The sequence below is a fragment of the Nannospalax galili genome, unplaced genomic scaffold, assembly GCF_000622305.1.
Source record: "Nannospalax galili isolate Female #2095 unplaced genomic scaffold, S.galili_v1.0 scaffold74, whole genome shotgun sequence".
NCBI lineage: Eukaryota > Metazoa > Chordata > Mammalia > Rodentia > Spalacidae > Nannospalax > Nannospalax galili.
This window is the reverse complement of record NW_008335376.1, coordinates 427,213-448,765: the sequence shown is the minus strand read 5'-3', so window position 1 is coordinate 448,765 and position 21,553 is coordinate 427,213.

The following is a 21,553-nucleotide window of genomic DNA, read 5'->3' as shown; positions in this document are numbered from 1 at the left end:
GAGTCTTTCAGTATGAAACAGTATATTATAAAATGAAATGGAGATCGTTTTTAAAGGTAAAAACTCATTCAATTTTATGTCTTACAGGTTTATACTGAGTTCAATATTGTATAACTGTATAAATTGAACTGTGAACCTCAAAATTTTATAGCCACTTTTCAAAGAGATTTATCCTTGCTCTAGAAATTGTTATTATGTTAAAGCTGTAATAAAATGCTTCTTCTAAAAAAAAACTATTTCTATGTTGTGTGGTATCATTTTAAATTGAAGCATATTGTATATCTTTCTGGTGTATACATTATGATAATTTGACATGTGTATACAATATGCAATGATTAGATCATGGTAATAAGCATTTCTATTTCTTCAAATAGTTATTTTTATGTAATTGAAAATTCATCCTCTTCTAGCTATTTTGAAATACATCATTCATTTGCTGTTCCAGTATTTATTATACTGAACTGCAGAGCACCAGAAATAATTCCACCTTTTAAACTGTGGTTTGGTTTCCCTCATACCACTTCTTTCCATTCTCTCTTCCCTATGGCCTTTTCTATTCCCTAGTGACCACTATTTCACTAGATTGTTCTGCAAGATTGACATTATAGTTTCTACAAACAAGTGGGAACATGTGGCAGTTGTCTTTCCATTTCTGACTTATTTCACTTAACACAAAGGCCTCTATTTTCATTCGTGTTGTTGCCCATGACAGGATTTCATTCACTGTTTTTTAGCTGAATAATATTTCATTCATGCAGTGGTGGCTATCTAGTTTGATTCAAAATATTAGCTATCGCAAATTGTGCTTCAGTGAATTTGGGAGTATAAGTGTCTCAGCACAATGATCTCATCTCCTTTGGATATATACCCAGCAGTGAGATTGTTGTATCAAATGATAACTCTATTTTCAGTTTTTTAGAAAATTTTAAGATGACATTTTAAAGGTTATATGTTAGCCAGTTTTCTTGTTTTTGTGACAAATACTTGAGAGAAAAATATTTTAAAGAAATAAAGATTTATTTTGCCTTACAGTTTAGGGATTTCAGTTTAGTCTTGGCTGGTGCCATTGCCAGTAGGCCTAGGGCAAGGTAGAAACATCATGGAGAAAGAGGGTGAGAAAACAAAGCTGTTCATTGCTTGCCTTGTAAGGAAGCACAGAGAAAGACAGTCAGTCAATATTTCCAGCTTTGCTGAGAAGACCAGGAGAAAGTCTCCTCTGGTACCCAAGGCGTGTTTAGCTATGCAGCCCTATAAAATTAAAAACAAATGATAAATTTCTAGCATATAATGACACAGAGTAAATATTCTTATTCTAAAAGGGCGAAATAGGAGCATACAAAGGATTGACGGGGATAAAGCCAGACCAAAATCCAGCAGGCCAAACACTAAATCCTATAGCTTTATGTCTCGTATCCCAGGCACAAGGTAGGCTGTGGTCTCCAGAGGTCTTGGGTCGCTCTGGACCTTGCCCTTTGGAATGGCTCTGTTCATTGTCTGCAGTTTTTCTTGGCAAATGTCCTGTATGTCTGGCACTTCTAACTTATTATAGTCTTCATTATATCTTCAATTTCACTGTCATGGTTTCCCACATCACCCATTAGGGGCTCCCCCAGGCACCCCAACCTGTTATATACGACCTGGCTTCTTATGCATGGTTTTCTTTGAAATCTAAGTGGAAACTTTCATGTTGCCTGCACTTATATTCTGAATGCCTCCAAAATCACCATCACATAGACTGCACCAACATCTACCAGTAGCTTGAGCAGTATTTGGGACCAGCTTGACCATGGCTATACAGGCCCCTGAGTGCATGGAATGAGGGAAAAGACTCTCCTAAGCAACGTTGTGCAAGCAGGGAATCCTAGAGAAGTTTTTCTTGAGAGAAACTCTTTCAAATAGGTTTATTCTTTCATACCTTTGAGCCTGCAATAGGTGATGTCTGGCTAGTTTCTGAGCTATCCTCAAGGCATTTTTCCTATTGTCCCATTGCAAAGTACTTGGCTTATTTTTAATGGTGGCAATCTCTTCAGAAACTATGCCTTACTTAGCTCCAACTTTACACTTGCTTTTTAGAAAGTTTTTCAAGGCTTTCTGCTCAGCTTTTTGCTCCTAACTCACACTATAAATGGAGGCAAAACACTCATACACATAATTTTTTTTAAAGTAAATCTTTGAAAAAAAAAGGAGGACGGATATTGGCTTACAGTTCAGGTTCAGTCCATCATCTGCTGGCTTTCCTTACCGGCAAGGCAAAGGCATCACAGAGGAGGGCATTGTGGAACAGAGCTGTTGATCCCATATCAACCAGCAAAGGAGAGCGAAGGGAAGCATGGCAGGCCATCCTTCAAAGACACAGCCTCAGTGATGTATGTCCTCTAGCTAAGCATCATTTTGTAAAGTTTCTACCACCTTCCCAAATAGTGACACTGGTGAGGGATCAAACCTGCAACTCATGAAACTGTAGGCAACATTTCATACTCAAAGTGTAACACTGTATCTCTTCAGGAAGTTTTGGGTTGCTTTAGTCTACTCTTCCACATGTTCCTCTTCACTGAATGAGAACTGGGAAACTGAATACCCCTTGTACATTCAGATATATCTCTTAGAGGCACTTCCTTTTATTCAGGTGCATCTTCTCTGCCCACACTTCCACCCATTGAATCTAGTCCTATCATTTGGACTATTATGGGTAGAGTTGTGTTGCTCCAAAATTCACACACTGAAATCCTGTCCCTGAGGACCTCAAAATGTGACCTTATTTGGAAACAAGACTATTGAAGATGTAATTAGTTAAGATAAAATCATACTTGAATAGGGTAGGGCTCCAAGTCAGTATATGTGCCTTTACAAAGGGAGAAATTGGGGGAACTGGAGAGATGGCTCAGTGGCTAAGACTGCTCTTGCAGAGGACCTGGGTTCAGCTCCTAGCACCCAAATGGCAGCTAGCAACTATCTGTAAACACAGTTCTAGGGGATCCAACACCTTTTTCTGGCTTACACAGGCATTGCATGCATGTGGTGCACTTACATACATGTAGGCAGGACACTCATACACATAAAGTTCGAAAAAAAAAAAGGGGGAGCATGGAAATATGAAGACAAAGATTAAGTGAAGAATTTACAAGCCACGGAATGTTAAATATTGTCAGCAAGCTACCAGGAACCAAAGGAGAGGCCTAGAGCAAATCCTTCCCTCATAGTCCTCAGAAGAAGCCAACCCTGACATACCTTGATATAAGAATTCTCATACCTATGACTTGGGAGGCAGCATATTCCTGTTGCTTACTTGGGCTGTTCACTTTGTGGAACTTTGTTGAGGCAGCCCTAGAAAACTCACATGAATTGTTGTTAAAGACAGTAATGTGGGTCTGGAGAGATGGCTCAGAGGTTAAGAGCACTGGCTGCTCTTGCGGAGGACCCAGGTTCAGTTCCTAGCACCCATGGTGGCTAACAACCATCCTTAATCCAGTTTCAGGGGATCCAACGCCCTCTTCTGGCCTCTGTGGGCATTGCATGACATGGGTGCACCTATATGTGTTATACAGGCAATACACTCATACAGTACAGAGTAATGGGCTCTCACAGATGTCCACATTCTAATCACTGCAGCTTGTGGATATATGAGATTACAAGAAAAGGAAAATCAAGTTTTCAGTTGGAATTGGGGCTGCTAATCAGCTTGAAGTATACCAATTAGCCCAGGCTACCTGGGTGTGTTCAGTATCACAAGAGACCTGAAAAACAAGCCAGAGGCATATAAGACAGTGAACCACAGAGGAAGCCATATGAAAGGGATTCAGACCAGTCTGGATGGCTTTGCAGAAGGATGGGGGTGATGGGCCAAGGAAAGGTCACCCGAAGAAACTGGGAAAGATGGGGAATCGAGTCCATCCTAGAGTCCCCAGGAAGAACTCAGTCCTGTTGACTTCTTTGATTTTCTTTCTTTTGTTTATGTATTTATTTTTGAGACAGGGTCTTAATATGTAGCCCTGACTGGCCTGGACTCACTATGTAGACCAGGCTGGCCTCAGGTTCACAGAGATCCACCTGCCTCCACCTTCTGAATTTTATGGGTTTTTTAAAAGAGTTATTTTTTTAAATTATTTTTTTAAATGCATATTTTTATTGAACTTTTGTGGATTTCATACAGTACATTTTAGGCACATTTAGACCTCCCCTATCTGCACCCCCATAGACCGCCCACAGGATTTCTTGCATTTTGTCTTATATGTTAAGGCCTATTGAGTCAAGTTTGTGTTGTGATTAAAAACATACACCAGGGGCTGGAGAGATGGCTCAGCAGTTAAGAGCACTGACTGCTCTTGCAGAGGACCCAGGGTTCAATTCCCAGCACCCACATGATGGCTACAAACCGTCCTTAATTCCAGTTCCAGGGGAATCTGAAGCACTCTTCTGACCTCCACAGCACTGCACGACACAGTGCACTCACATACATGCAGGCAATACACTCATACACATAAAATAAAAATAATAAATAAAATATTTTTTTAAAAAAAAGCATATACCACACCATGCCAGGCCTGACTTCTCGATTGATTCCCATGAGACCTATTTTACAGTTTAGTCTTCGAAACTGAAAGATAATACAGTTATGCTGCTTTAGTCACTAAATCTGTGATTTTTTGACATGTTAGAAATAAGAAATTAATATATTCCAATTTCCAGATAAGGCAGCTAGGGTTTAGAGACTTTATGTGAATTGTCCAATTAGTAAATCATGAAACCAAAATTGGAAGTCAGGTCCCTGTAACAGAGCCCCTAAATCTAACTACCATGATAGAATTTGTAAAATCAAATTCTAATCCCATTTCCACATGACAGCAATTCAATTACTGCTAGTACATATCACATCTGCCCTTAGTGCTTTGTAGGCTAAAACTGTAATTTCTTAAACTAGTCCTCAGATGACAGTTTCCAGTCTCCAAGACTTCCTGAAAAATATAGCACCCAAGCTGAACACAGTGTCAATGTGGCTCCAGTATCGATCTTGGGCATTTCAATCAGTCTTTTGCCAAAAGTAAGAATTATAACTCATAAAACTTTAGCAACACTTTTTGAGTTAAAAAAAATGAAGTGATAGTTTTCTTATGTTGACAAATTGACTGTGAACTTAATGTTCATACAAAATGAGTCATTTGAGTTGGAACATTAATTTATTTGAGCAGCTGGGTCCATGTCACTATGTGAAAAGTATCATTCCACCATCCCTACACAGATCATCTCTAAAAAGTCCCAACACTTGGCTGTGATACGAAAGCTCATGCTTCCTTCCTGTCTCCGTATCCTGATTTCCAGATGTGGAGGAAACAGTGATCCCATGGAAAAATGAAGAAGCCACCCAATCGGACAGAGAAGTCACTGTTTGAGACACATTGAACGGGGCCACATGCTTTGTATGAGAGGCAGGATCTTTGTTTAAAAACAAACAAAAGTAGGTAGAAGCCTGAATTTTCAGGTATGAAAAAAGTCAAATGGATAGTGAGAAGGGTTAGTACTCACCTTATCCAGAAACTCACTCAGTTCAGAGTCAAATGTTACATTTTCTGGACTGGTTTTTAAACACAACCATTATTAAAAATATGCTGGAGAGATGGCTCAGCAGGAAAGAGTGAGTACTGCTCTTAGAGAGGACCTGAGTTCGATTCCTAGCACTTACATTGGGTGCCCCACCACCATCTCAAACTGCCCATAACTCCTCCTGGGCAATCCTTTGCTTCTGGCCTCTGCGGGCATGCATACACACACACACACACACACACACACACACACACACACACACACAATTTAATATAATAAAAAATTTTTAATTGAGATTATTTTAACTGTTGTTCCTATGTGATTGAAATTCTATGGAATGGCTCTACTATACATCTCTTCTCAACTCTAAGTTCAGGGACATCACACTGATGTCTTGCAATCAGCAACAAAGTATTTATACCCCAGAAATCAGCAAATGCTCTAAATGAGGGCATCTCCCTTACCTCTGGCTGGTTGTCAAACAATTCCCAGCACACCACTTCCCAGCAGAAAGCCTTCCCATCTCCACCCCTGAACACATAGGAACACTGCACTCCATTCACCCCAACGAGAAATGACATCATCAGTCTCCTTTTTCATCCAATAATCCTAAAAGTCAATGTAAACACCTCTGTAGATTTTTCTTCTTCTTCTTCTTTGAAACATTTTTATGGGGCTTGGATGACTTTATTCACACATTTATAGTTCATCTGCTTCCTCTACATTTCAGAGTCAATTTGAATTCTATAATAATGTAGGCTTAGCATTTGGGATATGCTGTCTCAAAAAGTAGAATTTTAGGAACTGATGGGGTACTGCAGTGTTTTTTGGTGTCTCTTAACCTCTGATCTGTGGAGCAGTATAACAACCCTCCTGGGTTATCCCTCTTCCTAAATTACCCTTTTTGTTGTCATGGTAATGGAATCTGCTATAAGATACACTGAGATTTCTCCTGGACTCCCAATTTCATTAACCTCATAGCTTAATCAAGAGTCTCTTGTTTAGCAGTTATCCCATCGAAAATATTTTTGAGACTGTATTGGTTTGCTCCTTACGTAAAATAGCAGAGGGGGAATTCTGTTTAATTATTAAATCCAATGTAGTTCTTACTTTTCACTGTTAAAATCAATGTCAGTGCTAATAAGGTGTCAGTAGTAGAGCGGGTGCCTAACCTGTGAGAGGTCCTGGGTTAAATCCCTAGCACTAAGTTAAAAATCAGATGTCTTTGATTAAAAATCAGAGGCCCATGATCCTCCACTTAGAGTTAACAATCCTCAAGAAACAGCCTAAGGTGGCTAAAGAGGGGCAAAGAAAGGAGATAAATTCCTCAGCGAGCTGGTGGCAGTGGAGGGGACCAGAATCAAAGGCTAGGTAAGAGGCTGGAGAGGCAGCTCAGGTGGTTAGTCCTGACTGTGCAAGCATGAAAATCCAAGTTTGGAACCCCAGGATGATTCATGTCTGTAACATAAGCACTGGGTGGGGAACAGAGATTGGCAGGTTCCTGGAGCTCGTTGGCCAGTCTGAGTTGATCTCCAGGTTTAGTGAGAGACCTGTCTCAAAAATAAGGTGGGAAGCAATTGAAGAAGACACCCAATATCAACCTCTGGTCTTTACACTCACGAGTACACACACCTACAGTGACATGTACTTGCATGAGAGAGAGAGAGAGAGAGAGAGAGAGAGAGAGAGAGAGAGAGAGAGATAACTTCTGGAAAAATGAGTTTTACCTAACCTTGAACCAAAAAGGTAAGCTTATGTTCTGAGATCATTTAACATGATTTCAGCTTGTTTATATGTAAAAAAGCTTACTAGACTTGGGCTCCTTCCACTTTTTCATTCCCTATTTCATGCTGGACATATGGTTTCAATAAAGAGAGAGCAAGGCCTTTGTTTGGGAGCACATTTCTAGGAGAAGTCTGAGGGAACAAGTTCTCAGAACAGTTGGGGTCCCATTCTTGATTTAAATGGGTGCTAAGAATCAGGCTGTCTTTATTCAAGCATCACCATCATATGGCATCACACCCCCCACCAACACACAGGCAACGGGAAAGGGAGAAAGAACCAAAGGGTCCTGCTGTCAAGCATGGAGACAAGAATTCGGAACTTGAGATTCAGACTTGTAATAAACCTGGAGTTTGCAGGTTGCTTAGAGGTTCATCTGAGGAAGGCTGAAGGATTCTAATACAGCTAACATTCATCAGATGCTTATAATGTGTCAGGAACTATGTTAAGCACCAAGTGGTTTGCATATATTATCTTTTCATACATTATGTCACCAATTATCTTAGCTAAATGGGCCAGATGAGTGAATCGTAATCTCAAAGTATCTTACATACTTCCAAGAAAGAGATTTAGACAATCTGGCAAGTAATCATATAAAGGCTTTAAAGAAATCCAATTTCGTTTCATGACTTCAACATATTTTTTTTGAGACGGTCTCACTTGGCACAGGCTGGCCTCCGGATCTCAGTCATCAGTCTCCAAGTGTTAGGATTATAGGCATGTGCCACCATACCCAGCTTCAACAGATTCTTCTTCAAGATCACAGAAAAGGCTATTAGACACAAAGCTGAGTGGCAGCAAAAGAGACAATCTTGACCAAGTCTTCCTATAACTTCAATAGGAAAATTTGGGAAGGGTATTCATGGGAACTGGGAGTCTAGACTCAAGTAATATGAGACACTTGCTTTAAGACAGAGAACTTATTGGGCCTGAGCCAAATTCATGAGACAATACTTTCGAACTGGTGAAGCTATGAGGTGAAGATCATGGGGTAAATTCTTTTTAAGGCAGTCTCATTATGTAGCCCAAGCTAGCTTCAGACTCACTCTATAGCAGAGACTATCCTCAAACCCAAGGTCCTGTTGCCAGTACCTCCCAAGTCCAGGCATTATAGACCCACATTACCACATTCAGTCCATGAAATAAAACTTGGATAGTTATCTTAATAAATAAACATTTTTCTTCTGACTTTGGAATTAATGTCTTATGTTTTTAATAGCAGCTTTGAAACTCTCCAAAGCTTTGACTCTTTACGGTATTATGAAACGAAAATTCTTACGGGGAAATGCCAGTCTGTCCTGATAATGTTTTTGGAAAATCCCTGCCCCAGTTTAATGAGAACACGATGCTGTGAGGCTGATAGAACAGGCAGACAGAACCAGGCAGGCAGAACCAGTAGCAGACAGGGTACGATGTACCAGTGTCTTACTGAGAGAAGATGGTCAGGGCAGGCTGCAAGATAGTGAATCCTGGGATCTGAATCAGAGGAAAGGTCTTCTATAGTGATCAGGACAAAAACTGACTTGCATGCAAGCCAGAGTTCATAGTTTATCTTAAAACCTCAGGCTGGTTCCTGGTTTAGCACTGGCAGCACTAGGGTCTAGTTATAAAGCTCCATACATGCTTATAGCTCTGTTTATTTATAATATAATGTGTTGGAAAACTATTTGGCGTTGGGAGAAGACCAGGTTATTCTGGGGGCATATTTGTCAGTTATGATTCAAGATGGCTGTGATCAGGTCAAGCAGAGTCTCTGTAATGACTAGAAAATGCATTTAAGTTTCACCTTATCCTTTTTATTTGGCATTCTATCCATAATAAACATTAGAACACTTAATCATTTTGCCCATTTTTTTCTTGGCAGATATCAGACTCTTCAGTTGTTTCCAAATACAATCTCCTCCTCATCTTTCTTACTGTTTTGTCTTTAGCTGGTTATCCCTAGGGAAGGCAAAGAATCTTGCATTCTGAGTGACTGCTGGTTACATAAAGCGTTGTTATTTTGGGTGCAAGCTGAGGTCTTTGATGGAATATCCAGCCTGATAATTCTCCATTTCAATCTTAAGTTGTGACACACCAACAAACAAGGCTAACTATGAACTTTCTAGAAGAATTTCTATTTATTTGTTCAGGGCATGGACTTCCTTTGAAATAGTGGTTAGGCAGTCATGACTGACCACTTATTTTGGTAAAAGAAAAAAAGGAGGGTTTAATATATTGCCACAGAAAAGGAAATATATGGGAAAAGTAGTAATGAGACTCCATGAAAAGTAAGTCTACTTGCTAAGAAATGTAATATATTTTCAGTGAGCTGTGAGCCTTATGTGTTATAAAGGTCCCTCAAGCTGAAGGGAGACCCTATGGGCAAGTTATCAATGTCTTTTACTAACTTAGCTGCAGTTTCCACTGACCTTGAGACAAGTCTTTAGACTGAGTCAAGAGGATTGCTGTAACAAGTCTCTGACAAATACAGTTCTGTACAGTTGAATCTGAGCACTGAAGGATTATCCAGACTGTTTATACATGAATGGCACTAAGATTTAAGATTTTAAACTAATCCTTGGTATGAAGATGTAAAACGATGCCTTTAAATCACAAAATGTTCTCATGTTAAGATTCCTAACGAAAGTTGTCTTTACAGTAGTCTTCTTTATACATGATTTCACTTTTCTTGATTTCAATTGCCTTCAGTTAGGCATGCTTTAAAATATCAAATGGAAAATTCCAGAAATAAATAATACCTAAGTTTAAAGTAGTTTTAGTGCAGTATATTGCTGTGTTCTTTTTTGTTGTTATTTGCAGTTATTTTTTTCCTTTTTGTTTTTTCTTCCATTTCTTATTGTCTACTTTTTACTTTTATTGAAAGCTGAGGTCCAGTTATGTTAGTCAGGCTGATCACAAATTCCTGGGATCCCCTGCCTCTGCTTCATGGGACTGTAGATGTGAGTTTCCACACTGGCTCATTATTATCTATAGTTGCTAATCTTTCACTGTGCCCAATTCATAAATCAAGCTTTATAATAAGTATTAATACACATGAATACAGAAGCGTCTAATCTAGAGTACAATGTAGGTAGAATATAGCATTTGGTACTGTCTGAAGTTTCAGGCATCTTCCTGAAAGCTGGGATAGATCATGTGGATAAGGAGAGGTTGCTTTATTGAAAACCTATGGCGGGATGGTGAATTTATTTTATTTTTTCCTCTAAGTGTACATGTTGACATTAAAACAGTTGGAATCTTCACAATTGACTCAGTGACTGACCTGGGAAAGTTTTGAATGACTTTCTCATTGTTTCCAGGGAGAAATGGATTTATTCCTTTGGTAAAAACGTGGCATAAGCAAGAAAAGGTGTTTTGGTAATATAACGGTTAATCTAGTGTCCACTTAACTGAATTTAGAATCACCACCAAAACACACCTCTTGGTGTGTCTATGAAGTTGTTTCCAAAAAAATTTAGCTAAAGAAGGAAGACCCACCCTGAATAGGGGTAGCACTGTCCTATGGGCTGAGGTCCCAGGCCAAATAAAATGGAACGAGGCGGCTGAGCACCAGGATTCCTCCCTGGCTCCTGACTATGGAGGCAATTTGACCAGCTGCCTCAGACTACTGCTGCCATGCTTCCCCCCTCCCCCACAAATGAACTGCATCTGCTTGAACTCCAAGACAAAAGAAGTCTTTCCTCCTTCAAGTTTCTTCTTATCAGGTATTTGATCAGAGCAACAAGAACTAGACAATAAAACTATAGCTTTCCCTCTCATTTTAGTTAAAATTATAATAACATAGATAACAATGAGAGAGCCTAATACATTTCTGGGATATAACAAGAAGGTATCTACATAATGGATTCAAGTACAACTGCGGGAGAACTTAAGGTCCACAAGGACCTAGTCAGGGACATGTTTAAACACAGAAGGGAAAATCGGTTTAAACATCACTTTCCCAGGAAAAAAGGCAGCAGGATTAAATATCTTAATCTACTTTAATGGAGCATGTATTAGTTACTTTTCAGTGCTGTGCCCAAACACGTGACAGAAACAACTTAAAGGAGGATTTATTTTGATTAAGGATCTCAGAGAGTTCAGTCCATCATGGCGAGCAACTGGCAATGCTGTCCCTGGTTCCATGGTGAATCACAACATCATGGTGGTTGGAAGCATGGCTTACAGGAAAAAGCCAGAGGCATGTCCTCCACCCCCTCTGTGATCTACTTCTTCTCACTAGCCCTGCTTCCCAACAATGCCATTATATTATGAATTTATAAAGGAAGTAATTCATTCATTACACTAGAGCCTCCATGATCTAATCATCTTGACCTTTACAGACATTCCCCAAGGTGTGCTTTACTAATCTAGAAGTCTCAAATGGTCAGTCAGGTTGACAATTAAGAGTATCTGAGGGGTTGGAGAGATGACTCAGGGGTTATGACTCAGGGGCTGCTCTTGCAGTGAACCTGGGTTCAAATTCCAGCATCAACATGATGGCTAACAATTGTCCATAACTCCAGTTCCAGGGAATCTGGTGCCCTCTTTTGACCTCCAGAGACATCTCAAAACATGGATGCACTTACATACATGCGGGAAATACACTCATACACATAAAATAAAAATAATATTTTTAAAAGATTAACTCTCTGAGACCCCTAAACAAGGCACAGGACAGGTTTCTCAATAGAAAATATAACCCATGATGAAATAGTGTTAGGGTAATTATCACAGAGAGTTAAAGGATAGCTAATTTACTTATGACACTGAATTCCTCAATAAGCCCACAAATATCCTTTCCCATAGGTTTTTTTGAGCAGGAAATAGAAGGATAGGTACAAGTTATGATTTTTTTTTTAATTTGGTTTTCAACTACTGATTTTTGTCTGTTGTCTATTGTGTTTTAGAAGTCATTGGCAAGCTTGAATAGGAGTTTTGTCAACATGAACCTGTTTGATTAAACCACGATAATTCTACTCAAGGGGATCAGCATATACCACCTGTCCTAGTTTGCTTTTGAATGTTGTGATAAAACACTTGGTAAAGAAAGGTTTATTTGAGTTTACAGGTTACAGTTCATCATTGAAGAGACTTGGAGGCAGGAACTGACGCAGAGACCACTGATGAAAGTTGCTTTGTTGGATGGTTACCAGGCTCACATCAACTACTTTTCTTGTATAGCCCAGACCCACTGCCTAAACAGTGCCCACAGTGGGATGGGCCTTCGTCCAACAACCAGCAATCAGGAAAATGCCCACAGACATGTCCACAGACCAATTTGTTGGAAGAAATTTCTCAATGAAGTTTCCCTGTTCCTACATGTGTCAAGTTGACAACCAAGATTAGCCATTATACCACCCAAAAAATGCCAGTTTGACATAATTATTTTGAGTTCAAGACAGTCGAGGAAACAGCAGACAGAATAGCTCTCTACTCTTTCCCTCCAATCAAAGAGATTCATAATTAACTGCTCCTAAGAGCTTACTTTGTCTTTTCCCTTCTCATTTCCTCGTGATGCTCTTGGTTAAAATGGTATCTAAAATCTGATGTCTAGCACTCTTTGCATCCTTCCTTTTTCCCTATACAGCTTCCTTTTTAAACTCTATGAAGGCCTCTGTATGTATATGTACTGTTTCTCTTGTTAATATTTCCCTGGTCAATTTAACTTACAGGGCCCGGCTACTGGACTGAGAAGGGTACAGGGTAGATAGATTTTCCTCCACTACCTTAAGTCTGTACAATTAATCCATACAAAGTCTAGTTTTTCATGGATATCTTCAATTTGGATTTAATTTTGACAAAAGGATACCAGCAAGTTAGTTTCTGGATTAACCCTAGAATGGATGTGAATAAGAAGTCCTTGGAGAATTTTCAAGGAAATCGTGTTCAGCAGAGTACTGAATCTCTTTGCAGTTGGTCCTTCCCAATCCAGTTGGCAGATGGCATCAAAAAGCATGGAGAAATATTTTTTTTGTTACAAGGCAAAGGATCTGGGACATAAAGTGTGCCTTATTAGGGCTACCCACCACCTGACTAGCTTGTTGACCTGGAGGCAAGGGTGGCATTAATAGTGCCACTGCAGCACTCAGTCACAAAGACTTTTGTAAGGCTGTCCTATAGCATTAAAAGAAATCTTGGCCAGGTGTGGTGGCGCAGGCCTTTAATCCCAGCACTCTAGAGATGGAGGCAGGCAGATCTCTGTGATTCAAGACCAGCCTGTCTACATAGTGAGTTCCAGACCAACTGGGGCTACAGGTAGACCCTGTCTCAAAAAGACCAAAAGAAAAGACAGGATCTGCTACATAGTCCAGGCTAACCTCTGACTTAAAAAAGGAAAAGAAATCTTGCCTTGCAAACCTAAGGGCAAAATGAGTAACTAGGCCCTTGAGTCCCCCTCACAGAACCTATGTTGCTTACTCACCTTGTGTACTTTTTTCCCCAGTTTGTAAATAGCATGGCTATTCCACTATCCTTTCTGATGACATTATCTACAGGCTTCTTTATCAAGGCTTCCTTCCTTCCTTGCATGCCTCTGGAAGTTTCATCTGTGAAGGCGTTAGTTTATTCTGAGGGTTCAGTCAGAAATTTCAGTGAGGTGTTAAAGATCTGGCAACAGGGCTATTTCCAACTCCAATTTCAATCTTTGTTGTGTGAGATTCCTTATTTCTGGCTGAAGGCTGTTCACAGAGAGGGAGGCAGAGCAGGGGTCACACATGTTTCAGTTTTTCCCTTAGAAGCTCTCCAACGTTACAGAAAATTCTTCCCCAAGTCTCCAGGAACTCCTTTCAGTAAGTTCTAAAATGCCAATCCAAAGAGGAAAACAATTCGGATTCGCTCACTTTCCATTCTAAGACGCCTGCTGAATGAATGGTTGTGTCCTTATCTAAAGTTCCCACTGTAACTCCGCACACTACCTACTTATGTTTATTCCACTGTAATCCAATGCACTGAATGGATATTTGGAATAATTTAGAGTTATAGCTAAGATACTTCTGGATTCCTGACTTCCTGATTCTGAAGCTACATAAGACAATAAATGCTTGATGTCTTAATTTGCCAAATTTTGGAGTAATTTAATAGTGAATGCAGTGACTTTTCTGCTGCTCCTTGTTTAAAGAGTACTGTATATTTAAATACAAAATTCTTGATTATCTTTATTACAACTTACCATTTAAAGACTAAGATCAGTGTGTATTTGTTATTCACTAATTTACATTTTTCTAGGGTTAGCTTTGTCCTGGGTACTGTGCTAAGTGCCCCACTCTAAGTTCTGAAGAATGTAGAATGGTGTTGATAACTCTCAGATGAACAAATAAAGTACTTGGAGTTAGATGGAAGTTAGGCACACACCTTTAATCTCAGCACTTGGGAGGCAGAGGTAGGTGGATCTCTGTGAGTTCAAGGACAGCCTGGTCTACACAGTGAGTTCTAGACAGCTGGTGCTACAGGGAGACCCTGTCTTAAAAAGACCAAAAAAAAAAAAAAAGATTTATTTTTATTATTTTCAATTATGTGTATGTGGAGGGGGTATGTGCATGTGTATGCAGGTGCCTGCAGAGGCCAGAAAAGGGCATCAGATCCTCCTGGAGTTGGAGGTCCACATGGTTGTGAGCCATATGAGCACTGGGAACTGAACTCAGGTCCTCTGCAAAAGCAGCTAGTGTTCCTAACCTCTGAGCCATCTCTCCAGCCCCAAGGGAGTTACTTCTTCTTTTTCTAAAAATATTTTATTAGTGTTGCTTTCTTTAAGAAGTAATATGATGCCGGACATGGTGGCGCATGCCTTTAGTCCCAGCACCTGGGACGTAGAGGTAGGTGGATCTCTGTGAGTTCAAGGCCAGCCTGGTCTACATAGCTAGTTCCAGGGCAGCTGGGGCAACAGGGAGACCCTGTCTCAAAAAGACGCCCCCCGCAAAAAAAAAGTAACATGATTACATTGAGTTTGTATAGGTGGAGAATTTGGAAAGGCAGTGAGTGGTAAACTCATTATAGGAACAGTGACAAATTTCACCTCATTGTTGAAGTTTGGTGAGCTACAGCTGTGGTCTACTCCCCCACCCTGCCCCATGTATGCAGGCACTGCGCCTGTACCCCCCAGAAGCTGGAGCAGTGGTCCCCTCTTGGGAATTACTTCTTCTTGTTATGGGTCAGAAGATCAGTAAGATATGTTTTTTGCCTCAAAACATGAGGAGGTAAGAAAGAACCCACAGATTAACAGTCATATAGCATGCAATAAATCCTTATGGTAAACTCTTTAAAGTAATAAGATATGTACAAAATTTTATAACATCGCGGAAGAGCAAGTGGTTAATTCTTGGGAGCGGGAAGAAGGGAAGAGACAGGGCTTTCAGCTAGGATAAAATCTCCCCAGATAGAGAAGAATATAAGAAACAGCACATTTATACAGGATATTCTGAGTCTGGGGAGAGTCACAAATACAGCACAAGTGAAAGAAAACCTGCCCACGTTGTTCTACTTTCACAGATCCTCCAATCTGGGAGGAGAAGTAAAACCAGAGAAACAAACAAGTCAATAAATACAAACACGAACAGATGCTAGAAAGGGAGAATGCACAAAAAGAAATAGACGATAAATCTACTGATACATGAGTGGTTAGAAAATGTTTCTGGGAAAAGTCAACATTTTAGCTCAGACTGATGGTCGAGAGGACCCAGATATGCAAATCTTATGAGAAAAAAAGACTCAAATCATGGGACAGGACCACAGACCCTGAGAAAAATAGAGTGAACCTGGATTATAGGGCATGTTGAGACATCAGGAGAAGGTTGTAACAAAGTTTGATCTATTTTAGTAACCTAAGATAACAAGTTATCTTAGGCAGATGATTACTCCACAATTTGTCTGATACTGTTTATCTCACTTTTTTCCTGTCATTGCATTGTCTGTCCATTAATAAACTTGAAACAGAGACCTAAGCATGTATCAGAGCTGTTGCCATGCAGAAAAGGCTTGGAGTAAGTGAAGGCCAGAGAGAACAGACTTGGAATAGGTAAAAGAAAGCAAGAAATAATAGACTAAGAATCAAAGTTGAGATCATAAGTAAAGCCAGGAATGGCGGAGACCACCCAGAGAAAGACTATAAAGAAAAAATATTTATATTTATTGAATAATATTCTACCTACATATTGCTGTACTACACAATGGGTCAGTAAATATTTCTTTAGTTATACTCTCTACTTCACACTGACAAGAACAGATAAGTGTCTCCAGAAAGACACCTTCAAGAATATATCAACACCAATCCAATCAGAGACTCTGTCTTTACTTTCCCATGATCCACCTGGCCTGGGTCTACTCCCATTGCACTGCTGTGCCCAGTCAAGTATTATTTCAGGTACAAGTCTTATAAAAAAAAGTAACTATGTGTGGCTCTTAGTTACCTTTCTCATCGCTCTGACAAAATACCTGACAAATGTGACTTGAGGAAGGATTTATTTTGGTTCACTGTTCTAGGGAAATAGTCCTTTTTGATGGAGAAGGCATGGTAACAGAAGCATGAAGCAGCTGATCACATTAGCAGCAATCAGGAAGCAGAAAGAGGTGATTGCTGGTGCTCAGTGAACTTTCTCCTTTTCACGCAGACTGGGAGCCCAGCCTATGGAATGGTACCACGCACATTTAGGGCAGATCTTTTTACTTCAGTTAACCCAATCTAGAAACTCTTTCAAGACATGACCAGAAATTTATCTCCTATTTGATTCTAGACCTGTCAAGTTGACAATTTAACCATTACAATGTGTTATTGCTAGGGGCAGTCAAGGGCTGCACTAGGCTGTAAGCAAGCTCTGCTCTCCATCCTAGGCTCAGAAATCATTGTCCATAGGTGACCTATGCACTATTCTGCGAACCACAGACACTGTAGAATTTGACAAAGTGAAATTCATGATGATGAGTGCTGTGTGTAGCACCCTTGGCAGTGATGTGAAAGACTAGATACCTTTACTTGCTGTGAACCAAAACTGGCATTTAACCAGGAGCATTTCATGATGTCAACATGTATCTTTCTTTTTGACTTATCTCATTAACTCTCCCTGCATTATCACTACCCTGAATGCTAGAACTCCTGGAGATCATTACAACTCTGACCTTTAATCATCACTGGCTTTATAAAAAGAAAAGTATTTATTCCAAACGTCACCTCCATTTCCTTCATAGACTCAGGGTGATCTTGTTTGAATTTCTCATCATTTCTAGATGTTGTTTGGAACTTTAAGTCCTAATTGGATCTTTTCTAACTGTCATGTGGTGCTCACCGAACACCATTCATCATCAATCACATTAGCTATGTTCTTGGAGACAGAGGAAAAAAACCCTTTGTAAGCATTACTTTGGGTCAGAGACTTGCTAATGAGACATAAAATATGTTTTACATGTTTCAAACATTTTGTACTTAGAAATGTTGCCTCTTTTAGAGGATGCATTAATCATGAAAAAGCACCCAATCATTCCAATACTGTATGAAGCCTGGATAAATTAGATGGTACTTTTTGGATTTCAACTCAGAAAAGAATCCCAGTAATTTTTCTGTATCAAAGACTTATCTTTTAGTAATACTGATAATTGCTAAGTATGGTGAGGTAGAAATTTTCAATAACTATATTAATACTGAATAAGGTAGGGAATTCATACGTATCTGAACGTTTAAAAATAGACATCAGAAGTGATTTTTTTTTTAAGTTAGAGTTTTAGAAATAAAAAGTAGCTAATGCTAGAACTTCACAAAAGGACAAAGTTCAGTACTGGTCTTTTCTTATGATGGTGGAGGCTGAGTAAAATGTATCAGAACACCAAAAGCACAGATATTTAGGGGGGGAAGATCAGTTCTGAGACTTTTTTTTAAGTTAAAATAATACTGTGCCACCATCACTGCCATCGCCATCACAATTATCACCATCATCATTAGTGTTGATCCACGAGGCAGTGCGTTAAGCATATCCTTCACTGTAGTGCTTAATCCTCCCCGGTGATGAGGGATTAGTATCAATATCAGCATTTCATAGTTAAGGTGGCTGTAGAAACTAGCTAAGGTGCCCAAGATCACACAGCTAGCAAGACACAGAGAGCCAGGATTCAAGCTCCAAATCTTTGGCTCCAAATCCCCGCTTCCATTTCTTAGTAGTTACTCCTAAGATGTCAAATTCATTCTAAAAAGCCACCGGATTCTCGTCCTTTCCTGAAACTGCATCCTTTAGAGTATCTTCTTATTTCCTACAATATTTTAAATTCCCACAAACTAACCAAAACCAACACATTTTCTCATTCTAGGATACATTATTTTCTTACAAATGGAATGCATTCAGAAGTTAATTTTTCCTGTCTGTGCTTTACTTTTTTATATAGTAACATAGAGAAAATTAGTATCATTATGGCATTTTCAGTCAAGGTGTGTTTTAGTGATTCCTCATTCTTCATCTCACCTCATTCCCTGCTGTCCCTAATCCCTTATCCCGTTGTATTTTTCCCTTTTCTGTCCCATGTGTCTTTTTGCCCACCTCCACCTTTCATTAACATCTGGTTTTTCCCGCTTTTGGCCTCCTTTCTAGTTTCGTAGGCCTTTCCCACACCATACCCATTTATGTATACATGTATTCTTTATCGGCCAAGATCTGCACTTGAGCATGTGGTTTTTGTCTGAGTCTGGGTCTATTAATTTTCCTGAATATTTCATCATTTCATTTTTCTTTACAGCTGAATGAAATTTCATTGTGTGTATGCATTTTCATTGTCCACTCATCTGCTGATGGCCATCTGGCCTGGTTCCATGTACATCTTATCATGAATAGAGCAGCGATAAACACGGATGTGCAAGTTTCTTTGTCATAGGGGATGGAGAGCTTTGGGTACAGGCCTTATTTTTTATTTATTTTTATTTTTTGGTCTTTTTGAGACAGGGTCTCCCCTGTAGCCACAGTTGACCTGGATTCGCTATGGAGACCAGGCTGGCCTCAAACTCACAAAGATCTGCCTGCCTCTGGCGCCTGAGTGCTGGGATTAAAGGTGTGCACCACCACGCCCAGCCTTATGTTTAAAAAAATCACTGCAGATCATATTGTACAGATCCTGTACATAGCTCAAACTCTGCTGGCTGTTCCCAATGCCAGTTTCTGTGCACCATGGTCCCTGAAAACACTCCCCACAACCCTGCCTTCTAACTGTCTTACTCTGGCAGAAGAATGAAGTTTCTCTGCCCACCATTGGTTTTTAAGAAAATTCTGACATTTTAATCATTAAATTAATTCAAGTAAGCTAGTTTAACTTTAATTTAGAAAACAAAATAATGAAAAGAAGCTGATTGGTCAAATCATATCCAAATCCCATCAGGCACCATGAAAAATTGTGCAAAAGAGACAATAAAATAAAAATAGGGACTGGAGAGATGGCTCAGTGATTAAGAGCACTGGCTGTTCTTCCAGAGGACCTGGGTTTGGTTCCCAGCACCCACATGGCAGCTAACAACTGTCTGTAACTCTAGTTCCATGGGATCCTATGCCTCTGTGGGTATTGCACACATGGGTGCACTTAACTACATGCAGGCAAAACATTCATACTCACAAACTATAAATAAAAATAGCTGTAAGGGCCGGGCGTGGTGGCACACATCTGTAGTCCCAGCACTTGGAAGGCAGAGGCAGGCGGATCTCTGTGAGTTCAAGGCCAGCCTAGTCTACATAGTGAGTTCCAGGACAGCTCAGGCTACAGGGAGACCCTGTCTCAGAAAAAAACAAAAAAAAAAAAAAAAAAATAGCTGTAAGGGAAGAGCTTCTGCAGAATTTTGCCTGTGCCCTGAAGCTCAGCCATTTCTGTATTCCAACAGCACAAGACAGGATTACTACTCAGCCTTTCTCAAAGGGCCTCATTAAGTATCATTGTCCAGACAGTGGGAATCAGTGCAGAAGGCTAGAAGAAGGGTGCCACATTCTTACTCAATCTCATCATTTAAGGTGACTGCCATTAAACTTGGATACAAAGATACAGGCCAAATACAGAGACTGCTCACTGAAGAACGACATAACCCAAGTACTCTCTGCCTTAGTTCTTTCCATATGAAATGACTGAAATGGATCCATATGGACCGGTGTTTTAAAAATATTTATTGCATCTACTTATTTGGGTGGGAGGTGGAGGGCATGTGCAAGCCACAGTGCGTGTGTGTGTGTGTGTGTGTGTGTGTGTGTGTGTGTGTGTGCATGCACACAAGTCAATGGACAACTTGCAGGAATAGATTTTTTATTTTCTCCTTCCACCATGTGGGTCCTGGATCAAACTCACAGCTCATCAGGCTTGGCAGCAAGTGCCTTAACCTATTGAGTCTTTTCACCAAGCCTAGAACTATGTTTCTAATGAAGTTAGTGTGTGTGTGTGTGTGTGTGTGTGTGTGTGTGTGTGTGTGTGCATGCACACAAGTCAATGGACAACTTGCAGGAATAGATTTTTTATTTTCTCCTTCCACCATGTGGGTCCTGGGGATCAAACTCAGCTCATCAGGCTTGGCAGCAAGTGCCTTAACCTATTGAGTCTTTTCACCAAGCCTAGAACTATGTTTCTAATGAAGTTATATCCTTAATGCTATGATCACCTTAAAATGCCACCAGCACTACCCAAAATGCATAGTTGTGTGAATTTAGGTGTTGATACTGATGACACATGCACACACCAAAATGGTATGAAAAGGTTTATTATTGACATACTGAGACTTTCCAGGGAGATACAGCAGGCTCCCAAGTGGGTCCAGAAATGGTTTAACTGGCTTAACTTTTATTGTTCATGGGATGAGAATGGGTAAAGGCTGCTACCTGCAGGCCAGGGTGTATGTGATTTCAACTTCCTGCTGGGGCCAAAGCAAGTCACAGGCCTTCCAAGATCTTGTTGCACAAATGTGATGTCTTGGGGCAAAATGAGGCTTTGAAGGTATTCAGCAACCACATATCGAAAGTGGATTTGGAGTCTTTAATGCAGTCAAGTGAACTATAACGCTGGCCTGGAAAAGCCTGCTTAATTCCTAAGGCGATCTAGTCTATTAAATCTGCACCAGAGGACAGGTGGCAGATAAGGTGGAATGCCCCTCAAATTTTTGAATATGGCCATGGAGTGGAATAGCAAGAATTCCCTAGAGTTCAAACTAGGGGCCATAGAGAAAACAGACTGGAGAATTTCTCCCAGGAGGAGATCAGAGGTACAACTAAGAGGGCCCTACTTCCCGCTAGCCATGCTCAGCAGACTGATCAAG